Source organism: Pygocentrus nattereri, chromosome 2 (assembly GCF_015220715.1).
Source record: "Pygocentrus nattereri isolate fPygNat1 chromosome 2, fPygNat1.pri, whole genome shotgun sequence".
Lineage (NCBI taxonomy): Eukaryota > Metazoa > Chordata > Actinopteri > Characiformes > Serrasalmidae > Pygocentrus > Pygocentrus nattereri.
In genome coordinates this window covers 14911568-14931764 of record NC_051212.1, presented here as the reverse complement: position 1 = coordinate 14931764, position 20197 = coordinate 14911568, and the positions used below count along the sequence as shown (strand labels likewise).

At 40.0% G+C, this 20197-nt stretch overlaps 1 protein-coding gene and 1 long non-coding RNA gene across 3 annotated transcripts in view; one reads left to right on the top strand and one right to left on the bottom strand.

The window, feature by feature from the left end:
• LOC108415343 (carcinoembryonic antigen-related cell adhesion molecule 5-like) overlaps nucleotides 1-20197 on the top strand; it is a 653433-nt gene that overhangs the window by 162053 nt on the left and 471183 nt on the right. The gene's annotated exons all lie outside the window — the stretch shown is intronic.
• On the bottom strand, nucleotides 6473-7093 carry LOC119266042. Its single transcript, XR_005131827.1, has 3 exons — nucleotides 7060-7093; nucleotides 6815-6887; nucleotides 6473-6579 (listed from the first exon to the last, which is right to left on the bottom strand). It is a non-coding gene; the product is annotated as an uncharacterized LOC119266042 (long non-coding RNA).

Here is a 20197-nt window from a genome sequence, read left to right as displayed (position 1 = left end):
CACATCTTCATTTGTTTGTCACTATTAATATTTTTATTTTTCAGTTCTGTCTTTATAAACAGTTGATACTGGCTTGCTTAAGCACAGAATATTTTATTGTTATAGTGTAATAAACATTGTACTTTCATCATAAATATGCAAGAGTAGTGCTGATGTAGTTTAATTTATCTCCTTTTAAAATATAATCACATTGGAACAGTTTGCATGTTTTATCTAAGCTAAGAGTTTATTAATTTATTAAGATGTATTTTTCTTTTATAATTGTTTTTGTAGTTGTTATCGTGGTATTTTATCATGTGTAGTATCTTTTTACAGTCATATCTCCTTTCGTTTGAAGGCTTCATCACATAACTGAAGTGTGATTCTGTACCGTTTGCTTTTTAATAAATTTTAATAATTACAGCAGAATTATTGTTGTTCTTTCTATTCCATTGATGTATCTACTCCAAATGTATGAGGCCTGATATTAAATATGTTTAGTATCCTTTTTTTGGTAGTAGTACCTACCACTCAGAACCTGTATGGGCATTTCATATGTTCTCGATTGGTGTTGCCTCTGTGGACTATTTCACTCCTAATTTGTTGTGAACGTTCAGTTGTTCTCTGTTCTGTAAGCGCTGATAATCTCTGCACAACTGAACTCACAGACATCAACAGATTTTGATGACCAGCGTACTTTGATGGGAAAATGAACGTCTGTAGTTAAAGGTTGCAAGTTGCATGCAACATATTTTCTTTGTGACTTGACAGTTCAACATCAAGGTAGTTGCTAATGTGTTGCTAGGTGGTTGGCATGGTGTCCGGGGTGGTTGCTATGGTATTACAGGTGGTTGTTAAGCTGCTGCCACATGATTGCTATGGCGTTGCAAAGTGTTTGGTATCTGAGGTGGTAGCTAAAATGTTGACAAGTGGTTGCTTGGGTGTTGCTAGGAGGTTGCAATGTGCAATCACTATAAAGAAAACTACACACATTTAAATGGAAAACAATACACAATAATACAGGATAACACTGATAGAGCAGATGCTACTATTACAGTTACTGAAATACTTTGCAAACAGCACAACTCTGAGCGAGTAAGGAAAATTAATAACTGATATCAAATATGACACAGCTGGTAAACTGAAGGCATTAATTAATATGAAAACAGAGATTGAGAAGCTGAAGATGACGGCTGCTGAAGCAGAAGCAGAAGCAAATGAGCAGCTCATGGATATTCATCTGGATGAGCCTGAGGACACCATGGAGAATCATCTGGATACATACAGGAACTGAGCTGATGATGTGATGATAATACAGCAGAAGAACTGCTGGTATTCAATTAATATAAGAGCAGGAATTCAACTTAATAAGAAAACCACTAAGCAGAGCATCCAACACAAATAAAAAAACTTTAGATTCACGAGTGCTGAACCACTGGGAAAGCAAGATCAAAGAAATACACGTCACTGTCTGTAATTGTAGAAGTAGAAAGTGAACCTATACAGTAAGTGGAGCTGATAAAATGGACAATGAGCATAGAAACAAGGGGTGGTCATAATGGTATGTCTGATCAGTGTATGCTGATGATGATGGACTCAGGACAACACACATATGATGATGATGATGATGACGATGATGATGGTGACGATGATGGACTGAGGCAGCACACATTATGATGATGAAGAATTAATGATAAAAGACTCACATGATGATGATGATGATGATGATAGACTCATGATGAAGACAGACTCAGGACAACACACATGATAATGATGATGGTAATGATGATGATGATGGACATGGGACAACCCACATGATGATGATAGACAATACATACATTTCGTACCACAATGAGCTCACAAAGGTCCAAAAGAGAGAATAATCTCTATTTTTTGTGATGGAGAAAACTAAACTCTCAATACCAAAACCAAAGATTAGCTCCACTAAGATTTACAGATTATGCTCCTGTGTGCTGTGGAGCAGGTTAGTTATCTTTTGTTCTAAGTAGTCAACATTTGAAATTTCATTGTAAGACAAGCTTTGATTAGCTGATGTGTTTTTTGGCCTGAGGGCTTCATCGCAGTTGTTGCCCTCAAGAAAGCCACGACTTGGGAAAATCAGGAGATGTGACACATTATCATGGAATAATGACTCAGCAGTTCTCCTTGTTTCATATAGAACAACTTTTGATTCCATTAGAAAACCATTTGCATTTAGAGTCGCCCACTGGGCACCTGTTAAACCATTAATTACATTCTACCATCAAAAAGTCAAAACACATTATAAAACCATTAGGAATCAACAGAACCACGTAATGGTTTCTATGGATTTTTTCAGCTGGGCTCATGGAAGTAAAGTGTGAAGGGTGATTCTGCAAATACGTGTCTGCAGTGAGATGCTGCAGGAGGTACAGTTAAAACTATTTGATAATGAAGAAGCAAAATCCATATTGCTGAAACATAGTTGTGATTACTGTTCTAGTAAATGTCACTGTATGACACATGTGATGGCAACAAAAGTGTAACAGAGACATTTGTATGTGAGTTTGTGACTCACAGGGAAAGATCTGATAACAGTGGCCACAGAGCAGTGCTCAAGAAGAAGTTACACTCAAGAAATGACACTAGAAGGTACGTATGGTTCTCTATTGTATTCATATTCAGCTTTAATCAGCAATCAGTGTGTAATGAACAGAACACACCTAAAACAAAGACACTCACTGTTTTATAATTCTGAGCTGTTGTCTGCAGTACTGTGTACAGCCAGGAGGGGCATTTCAGCACAGCAGGCTCAGGAGAACATGATAAATGTGTCAAAGCCAATTAGTGTTATCACTAATCAACACTAGACAAATCTCAGAATCGCTGTACTGCCCTACAGTAGAGCTGCTTACAGCACTTTTCTCCAAGAATCTCTTCATCATGATGTGTAAAAGTTCAGTTAGGACTAATCTGTGTAGGAGAACGATGATTTATCACTACTCAGTGTAGAGAATATAAGAAGCACTGCACTGCAAAATACCTTGAAAAAGTCACAATCGGTGAACACTGGATAAATAGTTCTAACTGTATTCAGTATTGTATTCATTACATAAAAACATTCAGAATGCATTTACAATACATATTGATAAAGCATGTGAAAAAACTCTACTGCTGTCATTTATTTAGTTCAATCTGTTCTTCACTATTACTGGTTGGCAGTTTTCTTTATGATATGATGTGTTAATATGTTTCATTAAAAATTTATACAAAATTATCGCTAATCTCCTCACCTACTTCATTCCATTGCTGCTCCCACAATTCCACTGTTGTCTCATGAACTAAACAATTTGACATATCCCAATAAAAAGGCTTGCAAATTAGACTATAAAGCGAGTAGCTTTGTGATTTTCACTTAATGCCGTATGTTACTTTCCAAGGCAACGCAGTCCAGCATAACACTGATACCAAGTATATCACTTGTGAACTTGTGCACTACTGAGGAGACTATTAAGTTCCATCATTCCTTAAAAGAGTTTAGTAACACTGAGGTTAACCCCTCAAATGGCCAAGGCGCACCAGCAGGGCCAAAGTTTAATTACACACTAAGAATAGCTCAGCCAGGTTACATTGAAGTCCCTGTTCTTAATGAATAATAAGCTTTAGTATGTAAAAAGCCTGGGATTTTAAGGAGTAAATTAATTCTATTAGTCCATTCACACTGATTTTATAAGTCTATTCAGGCTGTAGCAGAGCTCAGTACCACTGACCTTAATATCTGATGATATCATGACATGCTCAGAAAAGCATATTGTGACACATCATGATTTAATTTATAATGAGAATGATAAATATTGTTATATTGCCCCGACCTACACATACTTAATTTCTGTAGTCTGAATATGTATTCCAAATACCTCCGTTAGATTGTAATACAGTTACAGTATATTCCATTGCATCCCATCCCTGTGTGTTTGTGAACGATTCTCACAGGCAGTGTCTCATTCCTGCCAAACGAGCAGAGCCATGGAGCTCAGAGGTAGAGGCCCAGCATCCTGTGCTTGCATGTAAAGCATAACCACAAAGACAGACACAGAAAAACAGTCCTATCTCATGGGTCACGTAGTCAGTCTAGGAATATAATGTCTGAGGCTTTAGAGCAGAGGGAAGTTATTTAGACAGTTGAGGTTTGACTTTGTTGGAAATCAGTGGCAATTACATCTTCAGCTAATGAGGAAATGAAACTCAGTGATGCAACGCAGAAAGCTCTGTAAGACAGTAGACCTCAAGACAACGAGGTTTTTATTTAGCATTTTACTAAAACGCTGAATTCAGAACAGAATTTCTATATTCTGAATACTGTCTGCACAAAATAAAGACACAGAACTCTCAGCCAGAAATCTCTGCATAATAATTCATTCAGATCTGAATATACACAGTCATGTAAAAGTAATAACGGAATCAACATTTTACTGTCTCAAGAATATATCAAAGGTAAAAAATTCACATCACAACAAGACCAAGAAAAACTAATTCATTTGTCTTCAGCAGGCCGGACTACTGCAATGGTCTCTTTACTGGCCCTCCCAAGTCCACACTCAGACAGCTTCTTCAAAATGCAGCTGATAGAGGTCTTATGAGAACTAAGAGATCTGAAAACATTACCTCAAATCACTGCACTGGCTATCAGGGGAGTACAGAATGGACTTTAAAGTGTTGTATTTATATAAAAAATCACTGAATGGCCTTGGACCAAAAGACATTGCTGATCTGCTTGTAGTTTACAAACCCAAAAGACCTCTCTGATCTCAAGGGACCAGTCAGTAAGCAGCAATCAGAACCAAACAGGGTGAGGCATCATTCAATCATTATGCTGCCAACTGCTGGAACAAACTCCCAGATGAGGTCAGAAATGTACCTCATGCTTGAGGTCACTTAAATCTGACTCATAGGTCTGTGCAAAGGCAAAAAGGGGCTCTTCATTCAGAAAAGTTGCACTCTTTGGGTTCAGAGACTACAGCACTTTCATAATCTCACAGCTTTTCTTTGTAAAACGCCTCTTCAGTTCAGTTATGAGACGGTCAATCACCTGATAGAAAAGTGCTCTGGAGATCATCATCATCATCACAGTTTCTCTGGCCTACAGTGCTCATCACCAGTGAGTCAAGACATCTTGAGCTGATTCTAGGATGTCTTTTATATTGTGTTTGTTCACCAATCTTGCATTGCTCAGCCAGCTCCTCAACCTCTTTCCATAATTCCCCAAAGTACTTTTCATGTCTGTAGTCCTGGAAAGTGTCTGTAAGTGCACCTACTAGCTCCACAGCTCTAGCTAGATCAGGTGTGCTGGACTGGAGCAGGTCAGAAAGACATTTAGCATCACCAAGAACTTTACACAAGGTCACTAATAGCCCTGTGAGCTGCACATCTATCTGAGAAAGAAGACCCCTCACCTCAACTCATCTATCGCCACTTCTTTCAAGTCCAAGATCCTGCAACAGTCTGAGAACTGCTGGAAGTCTGTCCCTCAGATTACGGCAGCCCACCTTGTGTCCGACAGCGCCTGTAGCTCCCTAGGCTGCTGCAGTGGGTTCAGCTCTTTCTGAACAGAAAGCCACTTCATACTCACATCAGAGCCAGACACAAAGTCAGAGGAGCTTCCTGAGCGGTTGACTCCTCCTCCTCCTTCAGTGGGGTGGATTACAATTCTGTGATACACAGCGCCACCTCCTGCACAGGAGGGGCCAAGCAGTCAACAGGTTTTACCGCTTACAAACTGCACCAGGCGCTTTTCTAAAAGACGTGCGGTGCTGTGACATGTCAGTCATCTGGGGTGGCACCTGGGGGTCCAATCAGATTTCAGGGGGGTCCAGACGCTACAAAACCACTCATTAATGAGTTGGGCTATTAAACATATTACACTTCTAAATGATCTTTATTCTCAGCCTGAAACTGGATATTTGAGATTAGTGGTGTGTGTTGGGCTCTACAGAATAAACTACGCTAAGCTGACACTGCAAACGTTGCGCAGCAGCCTCACCCTGACAGTACAGCGTCACTCCCACCTCTCTCTTCCCCGGCTGCAGCTGGGGTCTGTCCTCTGGAGAACAGCTCTGTTCATTCAGCACATCTGGCAGCTTCTTCTTCTTCCAGCGCCTTTCTTTATTTTAACATGGCCGTTTCGGCTCCACCTGGCGTCTTCCTGCCTCCATCACCACCGACTGACGCTTCGCGCTGCTCTGCTGCTACATTTAATTTACCGCTCCCGAAAAGAGACTCGCGGACCCAACCAACTTAAACGTGGGGGGGGGGGTTCCCTCAGATGGTAGAACCCATCTGACCTCCTGCGATGTAGGGGCTGCGCTGTCAGATGAATGGAGAATGAATAGATAGTTGAACGGAGAATGAATGTAAAAAGATCAGATAAGTGACGGATAAATGTCAAAATCATCCCCCCATCCAGCCGCCCACACTCGAGACTGACATGAGCCGGCCCATCGGGAATCGTCCCGAATCTCCCGATTAGCCGCTCCGGGCCGCCCTCAGAGTAAAGTAGTGAAATATTCCTTCTTTATATTCCTTCTGTTATGGGAAGTGTCTTTACAGGCTTCTAACGGTCAACTGTTCAAAAGAAATACAGATTTATGATATTAAAATGTTTTAAATGCACACACTGCTTAAAAAACACACAACAGCAAAGACGTTTCACATTTAGAGTCTTCAGAAACCAAGACCCACCATTAGTTTATCCTTTTTAATGTAATAAATAAATCTCCAAACAATGTAAACAAACTGTAATTGGACTAACAATCAAAATTAAACTGAATTTCTCATCCACTTTTATTCACTCACTCACTGGATTGGCTGGATTGATCTCCACAAACTCCACTTTGACAAGTAACTGTATCCTCCAGGATGGAATCTGGCAGCTGTACATCACATCATAAACACATGTTCAGAGCAGTTTATGATGAAATATTAATAAAGGCAGTCAAATGCAGAGACACCATGACCCAGTTCAGCATTAGCTGTCTATCATTTACTTTTACCAGTCATGTGGAATTTAACAGTGCTGGTAATATTAGCCACGTTACTACTCACAGTGAAGTAAATTGACCAGGTGTCCCTGTTTTCTTGGGGACAGGCCATGAGGACCAATGAGGACTGTCCCCAGAAGCCGGGGAGGTCTGGTTCCGAGCTGTCCCCATGTTCCTGTTTTTAACTGTGAATTAAAAACACACCAGGAAGTCCTAAAACAGACTTGGCAGCAGAGCCGGCAGGCAGACATCTCTCGTTGTGGTTGCTGTCGACTAACCACAGAAACGTCCGGTCCTAAAATCTGACTGGCTGAGCTGCTTTCAAAGCCGTTGTAAAGTCCTCCATATACGCTCACTCATGACCTGCTCACAATAACGGAGTTCTGTATCACTGCGCCAGCTCATCTTCAGAGCTGACCAAATCAGCTGTAGGTCAAATGTCATCTTTAGTGTCCATTTTCAGTTTCTGCGCAAAGTAATAAGTGAAAACGTTCAAATGGCTTGAGCGTCTCTTACAGCTGTCAAAGTCGTTGCTTAGCAACAGCGTCTCAGCGGAGTGATACAGTGTTTGTGAAAAACCTGTGATGTTATGGTGAAATAACAGCAGCGTTAGAACGCTTCTCAACCAATCAGCTTGCGTGGCCGGAACTACCTGTCATATAATAAAATACAGCAAACATGCTAAACAACTTTAATATCACATGTTTGAGGTAAAGTACTTAGGACACGATTCACTGTAAAATGGCAATATAAAAGACGAAAGGGTGTCATTAAAGAATGGCTTACGTTCTTCATATGTCCGTGTTTCAGTCAGAAGTAACATCAGACCCAAACCCCAAATGGCTCCATACCCCCTAAATATTCTGCTATGTACGTTTTAAAATTCTAACTCCTGCAGCCAGACATGCAGGCCATTTGATCAGTATGGATATGGCGGATTCCCACGTGGCTATTCTTAGTGATATTATGTGCTTGTGGGATGCAGGAGCCAGTATTTAAATACCTGCGTAGTGCACTACGTAAGACTTGCGGTGGTAATTTGGTGACCAAAATATACTTATAAAGCAAAGTGCTGCATTATACAGTGCTGTGTTATCATATGTTCATTATTATACAACAAACAGTTTAAAAAGTCAATGAAATGACTTTTCCCAGTTTGGAGGTTTTCCAGCTCAAACATACCCACTTATCTTTTAAATGGCAGGTTAAGTGTAATCAGATGTGTTGGAGCAGTTAAATCACCAAACTGTGCTGGACACCGGCCCTCTAGGACCAGAGATCAACACCCCTGCCATACACTAAAGTAAATACATTTCTAGGCAGAATACTTGTTCAGGTCAATTGTTATTAATTATAAATTATTTTCTGTATAATTGTGTGTTTTATCATAAATTATGTTAATGGCTTCTAATCAGAGTTTTATACATTTCTGTCTGTTCTGTTAATCTCTAACTTTACTCTGGAAAAGCCGTTTCCAGTGCAGACAAATAATTATTTGTTTGGTAGATAAATTGAGTGTTTAGGTTGGGAGTTTAGTGTCTGCACTGTCTGAAGTGAGACGAGGCTGGTAATGTTGAAAACAGACATATTAGTCTGTTTATTAAAGTCACATCTTTCTCAGTATAAATGTCAAGCCACATCACTTACTTTGGATTAGTTATCTAGGTTTAATATGATAGAGTAATAGAAAAACTCAGAGGGGAATCACCGCCTTGTCACTGTGCTAAAGTGTGTCCAGCATATGAAAGCCTGTAGCTTTGGGAGGTTTCACAATGGGTGCATTGTTTGCAGATTGAGGCACAACTGAGACTCATTTTGCACACTGTTTTAGTGCTCCGATGTCTGCGCTCAGCACGGCTGCCTTTTGTACAGAGCAAAAGACTGGTACACAAACTCAAAGTGGTCAGGAAGCCTATATCACAAAACTTTTTTCTGTGCTGACCAGTCAAATCAAAAGGAAGGCAAATCTTTAGTGATGACTGCAGGCGCTGAGCACCCTGAACTATTGCTATAGCAACCGATTGACAGTTATGACACTGCTCTCACTTGGCAACAGGCAGACGCATCCAGAATATCAGATATGATTGAAATGCCCAGACTACACACAATACTCTATTAACTGCCATTATAATCGCCCCTTTAATCAGCCTGTGGGATCTCGCTTCACTGATTTACCTGATATTCTTTCTCTTCCTGCTTATGTGCTGCTCGTGTAGAGAGGATGGAAGTTCTACTACCCAGGATCAATAAATGTTTGAGCATCCCTTGTTTCCAGAAGTGTTTAATATGGGTACTAGGAGATTAAAAAGAGAGTTAAAATGATCAAAGAACTGTCAGAACTGCTTCCAACATCACAGGCTCTGACTTCACACAACTTCAGGACACTTAGGCATTCTGCTGCCAGGCAAGGGTTCAGTGTACCATCTCGAATACCTCCCACCCAGCTCATGTCCTGTTCCTCTGGCAAATGCTTCTGAAGCAATACAGTGCACATCACCTGCCTCAGAGACAGCTTCTTCCCCCAGACCAACAGAGCTCTTCACAGCTAACACAGATGTAGCATAGCTTAGTTTTATTAATTGTATAAATCGCACCCCGTGACCCAGAAGGATAAGTGGTTTAGAAGGTTTATGCATTCTGTTGAATTGTATATACTGCAGCATTACACTGTATTCAGTAGTGTCTGTTGATGTGCGACCCCTAGTGATATTTTACGATCCTCTCTCACATGTGCAAGACCACCCTCCCTTACTGCCCCCTGTCCACTTCTGTTTATAATTCTATTTTCATATGTAGGAGATGCTGCTGTAGTGTAAGAGCATCTTATTTTTTAATCCGTGTTCTGAATACGAACACAAAAAACAGCGTGAATTTGGAATGAGCACATTGCTGAGTTAGTTCAGTGGAGAAACAGCAGGAGATTCAGAGAGATAAAAAACACTGCACTGAAAACAAAATGGATCATTTTAAATGAGTTAATTGTGTACATTGGTTTCACACAAATGACATACATTATCCATCCATCCATTTTCTAAGCCGCTTCTCCGACAGGGTCGCGGGGGGTGCTGGAGCCTATCCCAGCGGTCATCGGGCAGAAGGCAGGATACACCCTGGACAGGTCGCCAGTCCATCACAAGGCAGACAGACAGTCACTCACACCTACGGGCAATTTAGCATGTCCAATTGGCCTGACTGCATGTCTTTGGACAGTGGGAGGAAACCGGAGACACGGGGAGAACATGCAAACTCCCCATTGAGAGAACCCTGGTCACCCGGCCGGGGATTCAAACACAGGTCCTTCTCACTGTGAGGCGACAGCGATACCCACCGCGCCACCGACATACATTATATCAACTTAAATTAAGTTAGTTAAGTACTTACACATAGTAATCATGTTGATATATTTCCTTCATGTGGAGCCAATGATCACATTAGAAGTACATTTAAAGAAACTTTTAAGCAACAGTTTTTCAGTTAAATGGCCAATCCAGATGGAAGTAAAATCACAGAGAAGCTGGTAAAAGAGGAAATCACTTCAGGACTAATCTACTGAAATCCTTTTTTTCTACTGAAAATATTAACATATGAAAATACACGAAGAATCCCACATTGACACATTCATACACGTCAGTACTGAGCTCTACTACTGAGTTATAGTTCCTGTATTCTCTACAAATTCTTTCTTCAGTGTTGTTCTTACTCTGTCCTGCAGATGGTGCTGTGATTCTGGACATATTGTTGTTTTCCCACCTCAGGCTGTAAAATCAGAGACCATAAGCAGTTTTTTCTGAAATGTACTGCATTTTGATGACCCTGTAATGAACTTTTATTGAGCTGTATAAATGGCATTTAAAAGCCTGTTTCAACAAAATTCATTATTTTTCTAGAAAATGCAAATAATTATGAAATACATTTAGAATATTTCGCCCTACGATGGACTGGCGACCTGTCCAGGGTGTATCCTGCCTTCCGCCCGAAGACTGCTGGGATAGGCTCCAGCACCCCCCCGCGACCCTGATGGAGAAGCAGCTTAGAAAATGGATGGATGGATGGATTTAGAATATTTCAAATAAAAAAATAAAATCCAGAATTACTTGTGTTTTCTGTTTACTACAATGTAAGACTGAAGAGTCCCGCTTTTGGACTCCAAGCATTTGACTGAGTGCACACTGTCATGATCATCTATGGATGTGGTTTTCAAATGGTTTTCTTTGAAATGTGGTCCTCACTAAACATCAAACACAGACACATTTGCTTTAGGAAAAGGTTTATAAATGACACACAGCTGCACTTTTCATGGGCAAAATGTGCTGCACCATGCAGACCATCTGACTGTGTTGATGCTTTGCTGCATAGCTTGTGATGAATGAGATCTTGATGAACGAGGTCTCGGAGGAACGCTGCTGCAGTTCAGCTCCATAAGAGAGAACGTAGGAAGGTTGAACACGGATGGCGTAAAACCAAACCTCAGATCTGCAAAGAAATCTCCAAAGACAGGCAGCTTGATTACAACACAATAATGCATAAAGCTAGACAATCTTTTTTCTCCAGCGTCATCAACAATAATATTAACAAAAGCAGAACACTCTTCAACATGGCTGAATAACTAAGTCATCTATATATATGGCCCCTGAATTAGTTTCAGCTGAGAGATGTAATGAGTTTGTATACTTTAACACTTAAATCTATGTCAGACGAGCCTTTACTACATCTATATCCACCAAAGAGCCTGTGTTCTCTGCATCACCACATTAAGGTATTGTGGTTAAAATGTCCCAGTTTAGTGCTATTAATAATTCAGTTTTAGTTGATCCACTTGAAGTCTTCACACGTTACCAACCAATTTTTAAAAAAAGAAAACTTTTAAAAAGCAGCAAACAAACTTCAGAAAGTAAACACGTCACTCATGTTGGGCATTTTCCTAGCACGGTTGTTAAACCTCTTAAAAAAGAAAAGTCTAGAAGCAACTCTAGTGAGTAATTACAGACATTTCAAATCTACCTTTCATGGGAAAAATCATTGAGAAAATCATTTTCAAATGTAAGGTGTTGTTACTAGTCGTGGCCGCTAGGTGGAAGTACATGCGCTACGCGTTGTTTCTCTTTATTGTTGCTGTTTAGTAAATAAGACACAGTGTTGTGGGCTTCCTTGAAGGTGAGATAGGCCGACTGTGCTCTGTGATTAATCCCAACTAATCCTTTAAAAACATCTAACATCCATCAAGGTTTTGCACAGATTACCACTGGATAACATGTTCTGTTCAGTTAGTGGTCCAAATTAGTGCATATTTTCAAGCTGTTTTTGTGTTTTCTTTTGTAAATATAGCAAGCGAAAAGGTGGTGTGACCTGTTTTATATGCAGGCTTGGGAATTTAAACTGTTTAAGAAGTTTGTGTGTTTTATTTAATGAGAGTGGTGAATGCCATTGAGTGCTATGTACATTTTAAATGGAGGAAAATGTGAATGTGAGCTGAGACTTTCGTTGAGTGTAAGTTAGAAGTGGGAAAACTGCTGAATTGACAGTATTGTGTGCTTCCTTGAAGAAATGCCAAGCTGCTGTCTGAGCTTGTCAATAAAACAGCGCCACCAGTTGATCACACCACATTCCTGCGCTTCCTGGTCCCTTTCATTACCATCAAAACACAACGCAGAGCCCAGCTGGGGAGCCATGTAGAGAGACGAGGGTTACACAAACAACTTACTGGCTGCCCTTAAACAGCTGTCTAGACTAATTTCAGTCAAACTACTGAATCAGCTCTAATTAGGGTTATTAATTACCTTTATTTAAATACATTTAAAGACTGAGATACTATTACTGGTCTATAAATTGCTTAACGGTGTTGGCGCAGCGTAATTATCTGATATGCTGCAGCAATATGAGCCGAGCTGAGCTCTCAGAAAGGGCTTTGAGTCTTCTGCAGACCAACAGAAGGAAAAACTACTTCACTGTTGCTCATGCAGTCCTCTACAATTCTGCACTCACCTGGGACGAGCTGCATGTCCCTCACTCACAATGAGCAGCACTGTGTTCAGCTACAAGCTTGAAATAAGGCTCTGCTGTAGTGGATAAGTACAGTTCATGAATCTGTCACAAAGCAAAACAATACAATTTAATTAACATTAAATCCACATGTTTGAATAAAGACACTGAAGCCCTTGTCAAATGATGAGTTTTCAGACTAACAGGCTCATGTGAGATTTAATGGGAAATACTTTGGACTTGGACTAAATGCTCACTCTCACAGCAAGTACAACACACAACAAGCTTTAATAACGAGCTGAGATCAGAGGAGCAAGCAAACAAAAGGTAGGACAGAGGAAAAGACAAAACTAAGAGAGTAAAAGTAGAAGAAGAGGACAGACACGCCCAATAGGCAAACATCTGGCACCAAGGACAACGGGGAGCTCCAGATGCTACAAAATATTTAAAGAAAGTCACTTACATTCATCAACAAGGCAGAAGACACTTTAGATCTGCCACTGTTAAGGAAGGTTGACTGTGAGACCATCACCATCATAAATACGGAGGAACGTGGTCAGAGACCAAAACTTAGTACTGCTTTTATCACCAGCCTAGATTTATCTGGGCTGAACAGGCCTGAATCACGTCCTGGTTATTATTATACACACACCCCTCGGGGCAACTTAGTATCTCTTGAACTGTGGGAGGAAACCCACACAGACACGGGGAGAACACGCTTATCCTTCTGGGTCGGGGTGAGTGCTGGAGCCTATCCCAGCAGTCACTGGGTGATCACAGGGCAGACACACTGACATACACATTCACATCTAGGGGCAATTTAGCATGTCCAGTTGGCCTGGCTGCATGTCTTTGGCCTGTGGGAGGAAACCAGACAACCTGAAAGAAACCCGTGCAGACACGGGGAGAACATGCAAACTCAATACAGAAAGGACTGCAGTCGCCCTGCCTAACCAAACCCAGGCCCTTCTCGCTCTGAAGCGACAGGACTACCCCCTGCGCCACTGGGCCATCCTGACACTGGGACACTCAGTTTCACAAAAGCATCTGTGTGTTAGGATCAACCCAGTCTAGGAGAGAGAGAGTGTTCAGTGTGATGCTCGCTCTACCATTTAAGAATCATCTTTCTTTTAAGGTGCTTTTGAGAAAACCAGTCCAGAACAACATCCTCTCTCTCCTCAACTTTAGCAAGATTGGTGTTCATAAAGCAGTTCTGAGTTAGAGACTGATCTCAGATTCAAATCATCTGCATTTATGATGATCATAATCACAAACACTGGTTCTAGATCAGCACTCTCATTATGGAGGTGGTTCACCTGCAGAAGTTCAGCCTGCAGAGACACACTCCAGAGTATTCTCTCTCTCTCTCTCTCTCTCTCTCTCTCTCTCTCTCTCTCTCCTACTGAGTTCATTCTCTCTTCAGTCTTTTCCTGATACCTCTGTTACTCATTTCTCCTGATGTTCTTCATGTTGAGCTGTTCTCAGTTTGTTCCTTGTAAAGTCTTGTTCTGTTCTTTCCTAGCAGTTCTAGTTGATCTCCCGGTGAATCTTGTTCTGATGCTGTCTTTATTCTCACGTTTGTGTTTTTAGTTCCTGTCTTGAACTGTATGAACTCAGTTTCTCTCCATTTGCCTGGTAATGGAGAAACGAGTCTTCCTGAAGCTTTGAACCAACTGAATCGATTCAAAAATGATTCATTGTTTTGAAGCACTCAAAACACCGCAGACTTGCCACCTGCTGGTCAAATTGGTGTAAATGCATCACGAGAACCGAATTTATTACCTCACATTTTCATCATTATTATTTTCAGCATTGTATTGGATTTGTCTACATGATGCAGACCTTAAAATAAAAATGTGAAACTGTTTTTCTGTTTTAATCATTTTCTTCTGGCAGTAGATCAAATCATAAATAATATTCATGTTCTATATGGAATCTAAATCTGTGCATGTAAGCTGTTTTCGAACAGGGTGTTGGAAAGCGTTTGTACTTTTATAGGTTTTATCTATTCATGTATTTATAATTCATACTGGGGAGACAGTAACATGTCAGGTGATCAGAACCTGATCTCACTGCCTGATCGCTGATCAGTAAAGTGCTGTTTGAATAAGTTCATTATTATGAACCTAAATGGTGAAAACTGACTGGAGATCAGTAGGTGACCCACCTGTATTTGACTCGGGTTCACTAAGGGGGTCGACCGACTGTATCTGAACAGTATTATGAGGTGAAGATCAAGATTTGATTGCGCATCATTTACTGCACTTGGCAGACGCTCTTATCGAGAGCGACTTACAATTTGATAATTTTACACAGGTGGGTGAAGGTGGTGTTAGGAGTCTTGCCCAGGGACTCTTATTGGTATAGTGTAGGGTGGTTGCCCTGGTGGAGGACTGAACCCCAGTCTACAGCGTAGAAGGTAGAGATGTTAACCACTACACCAACCAACCAACTTAATTTCAGGTGATTCACACGTCATTACTTACAATATTATTTAATAACCGGAACCTTTTAAAACATTAATGTATACTAATCTATACTAATAAATTATACTACTTCTAACACTGGACACAGCAGTGCAGCTCATTCAGCTTGGCTGTTCACTGTTGTCAGTCAAAAGCTGTTCTGTCCACAGTTCTGTCTCCACAGCTGATGCATTTACAGTTTTATTATTTGTTGTTTATTAGTGGACTTGAATAGTGTCACTCAGTCCTCAGCAGCTCCACTGAAACCACATAATTTCACAGGATTTCCTGCCAAATACTCGAGTATATCAGTTGTATAACCAACAATCAAACTTACACACCCAAAGGCCTGATATCCAACAAAAATGTAGACTAAGTAGAAGCGAAGTCAATCAGATTTCCTCATAAAAAAACTTCAGCAACACTTCAGCCTCAAAATTCTCATCAGTGGCGCTGGCTCTGCCCAGAACTATTAGTAATAAAAATGCTTTTTCCACTTTAGCTAAGCCAGGTCGGCAACACGTGGCTCTTCTATTACCCCGCTGTGGCTCCACAGCACAACTAGAGTGTTAGGTAAAATATCTTAATCCTCCTTTGCTGTAAAATCGTTATAACACACAGTTCAAACAGTTTTCACAATAAATGGTCTGAAATGCTGGAGTTAAGCATAACTGCTAATTCATCAACCTGTAACACTGAAGACTGACGTGCAGACTGCTGGTCTGAACAACGGAGATATCAGTCTCGCCCAGCTTGTAGCTGACAAAAAGACGAAGAGAAAGATTTAAGATGAACATCGATCATTTGGACACAAACTGACTTATCTGCATTTATAAGTCACTCCAGCTGGTTTCCTGAAATGTTTAATCTGCAGGAAGAACCTGTCAAACACCAAGTCGAGAGGCTGAAGTCACTTCTCATTTTAATTTTTCTGTTCCACCTTAAATGGTGCACATTCTGCCAAGTCAAGCACCACTTAAGGTGGAACAGAACAAGTGGAACAAGAAGCTGGTGAATGAGAAACGACTTCAGCCTCCTTTAAAAAAAAAAATCCAACATTGAAAGATGTTTTACTATAAACTGTTTCACTTGTGAGGAAATGGTTCCTGACTGAGATGTGAGAAAAGCAGTGACTGTTAATCTAAAGCTTAAAGTAGAGCAAACTGTTATATTCTAACTAATGTATATTATCTTCATAAATACCCACAAAATAAATAACTATAAAAGCCGACATCAGCACAGAACTACATCTACACTGGAGCAAAACATTAAGATCTTCAGCGATGAGCACATGGATTAGAGACCTTTCATAACTGCAGAGAGGTGGATGGGAGACTCTGGCCAGGAGACACCACCGTGATGAGATAAGATAAGATAATCCTTTATTATTCTCACAATGGGGAAATTCTCAGTGTTACAGCAGCAAAGGGACAGCAAGTCCCTCCAGAAAAAGAAAAGAAGTAAAAAAGAAGAGAATTAATAAGCAAGTAATTATTGTTAAATACTTAACAAGCTATTTGTACAGTTTGTTACTGTATATGGGCGATGACGAATATTTATCGTCTATTGTTAATCTCACTGTGATTATATCAGTACTAATAAACTCCCACTGAGGAGCTTCAGTTCACTATAACATACCGTATAATCACCAGTATAATATTTAGACATCCTAGAAGAGTGGATGTCTGTTACTGAGTCTCTGACGTGTCCCTGACTGATCCTCGGAGTGTAAACATGAATGTGTAAGCAGCACACGGGATAAACAGCAGGGGGCAGTATACAACAAATGGGCTTTTTAGAGAATGTGCTCGTGGGACTGTTAGAATGTGAAGGTGTAGGTGATGCAGGGTACATAGAGTTTACATAAGGATTCATTTTTGTTTTAGCCTATAAAAATATATACCAGTGGGTTTAAGGACTCTCCTTCTAGATTTATTGTTACAGGACTGTATAGACCTGGTTTGGAGGTCTGTCTTCATGGGTACAAACTTGGACTGACCAGTGAGGAAATAAAGTCAAGAGGTTATAGTCAACATACAGCACTAACTTGAAATCATTTACCAAATAAAACTAGACAAAGTAAAGTCAGAATTAGAGTTCGCATATACTGCCCTGTGATGGACTGGCGACCTGTTCAGGGTGTATCCTGCCTTTCGCCCAATGACAGCTGGAAGAGGCTCCAGGGGGGGTTGCATATATAGCTTATGACAGCACAGTCAGCCTAAAGAAACTGGCTTGATGAAGTTTAATGCCTGTAGAACTGCATAGAGATTATACTCTGTGCTCTACACAAACAACAAATTACAGTTTAATCACAGTGTAAGACGAGAGATCCTTCATCTACATCCCTGCACACGTATTTATTTGAACCTGGCATTAATACCCTTGATGTTTTCCCTTGTTTGGCCTCTGCTTTCAGACCTATTTGCTGCAGTTGGAATAGTGTATCTTTGAAAATTACAACAGAAAGAAAATAATTTACTTTTAATGTAAGTCAACATAACCAATCTGTTTTCTACATAATTTTGCCTCCACTCATCATGACATTTACACACCATGCCAAGGACAGACATTCTCAAATTATACCAGAGACTGAAAAACAAAAAACTGGAGATATGAGAACAGCTGAAATATGACTGACCACTGTTTGTGCTGATGTTAATCATCTTTTCTTATCTTGAAGAAGCAGTTTGTGTGTTTCTATTTATGACAGAATTTCCTAGAATGGTTGTTGACATGTTTATTGTGGTTTATATGTGTTACTTCAGCTTTGTAGGTCTGACAAGTGGAGTTGGTGCTGAAAGGCCGTATGCTCTGCTCATCACTTCAGAAACACAGTAATGTTCAGTTGTGCGCACACAGAGCAAATTCAGCATCACCTAGAAAGTTACAGTCATCATACACAACAATAATTACAGGATTACAGGTCAGTTAGTTAGAGCTTACATTTTTACTTCTTCCTAGAAATATATACAAGTGGGTGTAAGGACGCTACTTCAGGATTCACAGGTGCAGGAGTCTATATAGGCTACCTGGCTTGGATGTCGGTCTCCAAGGCTACCAACATGGTCTGAGAAGTGGAGGGACAAGGTCAAGAGGCTACAGTCAACACAGAACTTATTTTAGCAGTTATGCAATTGTTATGTAAAATGTATAAAGTAAAACTAGAAGAATGAAGTACATTTACAGTTAGAGTTTGAATATTATTATCACGATATATAATAGCTCACATGTCAATATTACAATATAAAAACACACCACATTATTAAAGTGAACAATGTCATGTATTTTATCAAGTTTCTCAGCAAAGTATCTCAATATTGATAAATGTGGTGACAGTTAAGACCGAAAAGTGCTGTAAATCAATGTTGTGGCAAAAGTCAACAAATGATCTCAGTACAGTCGATATGTGTAGAAACCAAACCTAATTCTGTTTTTCTAACATACAGGCAGGGCAGGTGCTTCATTTCTGCTTACATACATAAAAAAAAAAAATCATACAATGCTAATACACATAAAAGGTAGCATTAACTGACTGGCTAAGCACTGCTGCTTAATGCTTTGTCAGTTTTTACTACAACCAAGTGCAAACATTGTGTTTTCACTTTAATTACAACTGATTATCACTAGTTTGCAAGACTTTATGGAAAAACACACTAAAACATCAAAAATATAAACTATATTTTTCTTGAGAGCCATTTGCAGAAATCAACCCCCAGGGCATCAGTGCTGACCTTCATGCTTTGACTGCAGAACTGCATAGATATTATACTGTGATCTACATATGAACACATATGGCATATTTGTGCAGTGTGTTATTTAACATAACACGGTCTATAAGACAAGAGAAGCCTAGAGTAACCTCACAAAAATGACTATCAATTATGACATTAACTTAATGGTTAACATTACATTTAACATTGTTTTTAATGAAGTTTAACATATTTTCTGCTCTTGAACAAACGGTGTGTTTTGTCTGTGTCAGAATTTCCGAGCACGGGTGTTAAAACGGTCATTGTGGTTTCTCTCCATGTTGGTTCAGCTTTGTGGGTTCGATCAGTGGAGGAGGGGCTAAAAGGCCTCGTGCTCTGCTGTCACTTTAGTAACACAGTACATTTCACAGGTTTTTGCTGTTATTAAAAGTAAAGTAAAAAGTAAAGGCATTTGTATCTGTTCATGTATACGGATACTTCCAAAGAGAAATAAATAAAAACAAACAAAAAACTGCAGTCCTGTGTGCAGACAGTGGGAGCATTTCTGCAGGACAAGCTCAGGAGAATATAGTTAGTGTGTGAAAACTGATCCATGTTATGTGGACACTACTGAACTTTCAAAATCTCAGAATCGCTGTACTGATCACTGTATGACATTTAGTTCTTGTGTTCTGCTGTCAGTGTAACAGTGTGTCCCCTATATGATGCTAAAAAGATCCAACAGAGTGCACTCAATCCCCCAAATACTGCTGACTCACAAAAGTGTCTCATGTTTGCCAAATAATAGCTTCAACAAGTTGTTGTGGTTGTTTCTGCACTGAAAACAATAAAATGTAGCCTATACATGGCTGCATGAGTGAAACTGAAAATTTGCTTGAATTTTATTCATGACAATCCATTAAGTGACAGACAGGCCTTAGGAGAGTTGGTGTGGACTGACCTTGAAGCAGGAATATGAACTACATTTAAGCACTGTTTCACTGGTCATACAGCCACAGAAATCCAGTAGAGGTTTCAGGTTTGAGAGCAGAGAGGAGTTATTTAG